Source organism: Helianthus annuus, chromosome 1 (genome assembly GCF_002127325.2).
Source record: "Helianthus annuus cultivar XRQ/B chromosome 1, HanXRQr2.0-SUNRISE, whole genome shotgun sequence".
Lineage (NCBI taxonomy): Eukaryota > Viridiplantae > Streptophyta > Magnoliopsida > Asterales > Asteraceae > Helianthus > Helianthus annuus.
In genome coordinates, this window is record NC_035433.2 from 116,779,872 (window position 1) to 116,781,206 (window position 1,335).

The following is a 1,335-nucleotide window of genomic DNA, read 5'->3' on the forward strand; positions in this document are numbered from 1 at the left end:
TGCGAGTCATGGTCTCGGGTCGTGGTCTCGGCTCTATTATATATCTATACTACATATATAATACATACAACACATAAAATGCACAAAGGATCACGTTTTCATTTAATAATAATCATATACACAAAATATTACAAGGTGATCGTTCGGAAAAACCTCGAGTGTCACAGTTACTACTATTGTCGGGTTCCCTCCAACCAAGGTTTGGGTGGTTTCGCCATCCTTGGTTGTAAGTTCCCGTTGGAGGACCCAACGGCCTAAGTTTATTATCAATGTAGTTTACCATTTCTTGTTGATCGTCCGTTTCTTTCATGCAACTCCAATTTTCATGTGACCCACCACACCCTTCACAAGCCATAACCGAGACTGTTTTTGTCATTTCTAATTTTTTTATTTTTGAAGAAAGGGCCTCGATTTGGGCTTGTAAAGAAGTGCTTTCGTCGACCTTATGGGCGCCCGGGGCGATAGACTTATTTCCCCGGGGGGTGTGCCATTGAAAATTGGTTTGAGCAATTTCCTCAATCTGATTATATATTTCATGTGGGCGTCGGTTACCTAGAAGTCCCCCGGAGCTAGAATCAAGTGTCTGCCTAGCGTGTGGCAACAATCCATTGTAGAAAGTGGATACTTGTTGCCATATTGCGAGGCCGTGATGGGGACACTTGCGTAATAGCTCCTTGAACCTTTCCCAAGTTTCATATAAGGATTCCCCGTCCTCTTGTGAGTATGTATTAATTTAAGCCATTAATTTAGCAGTTTTAGCAGGAGGGAAATACTTATATAGAAATTTTTGGGCTAGTTCATCCCAGGTGTTTACCGAACCAGCTGGGAGGGCGTTGAGCCAAGCTTTCGCTCGGTCTTTTAGCGAGAATGGAAACATACGGAGGCGGATGGCGTCGTTTGATGCTCCATTGATCCGAAAGGTATCACATATTTCTAAGAAATTAGTTATATGTAGATGGGGATCCTCGTCCGCAAGTCCGTGGAAGGTTGCGGAGTTTTGGAGCATTTGTATCAAATGCGGTCGAAGCTCGAAGTTATTGGCTTCGACATTCGGAGCATTGATAGCGGCGCCTAGATTACCTACGGTGGGCCGTAGATAATCCATAAGGGTACGTTGGTCCGCCATTGGAGGTGGATCACCCGAAACCTTCTCTTGGTTTTTGGCTTTTAACCTTTTTCTGAGAAAGCGTTCGGGTTCTTCTAATGGTTCTTTTATGTCTTTATTGGAACTGGAGCTCATACACTACGTGAGGTTGGCGTCGGGTTCCAAGTCCTGCAATAAAAACAGAAAAGAATGTTGGTCAGAAGGTTCACCACGGCCCCGTGTTGAGCGAA

General features: G+C 44.3%; 1 non-coding gene across 1 annotated transcript; it reads left to right on the forward strand.

Annotated features, from left to right (window-relative positions):
* The first annotated feature begins 641 nt into the window (after positions 1 to 641).
* LOC118483099 lies at positions 642 to 748 on the forward strand. Its single transcript, XR_004869578.1, has one exon. It is a non-coding gene; the product is annotated as a small nucleolar RNA R71 (small nucleolar RNA).
* Positions 749 to 1,335: the final 587 nt, after the last annotated feature.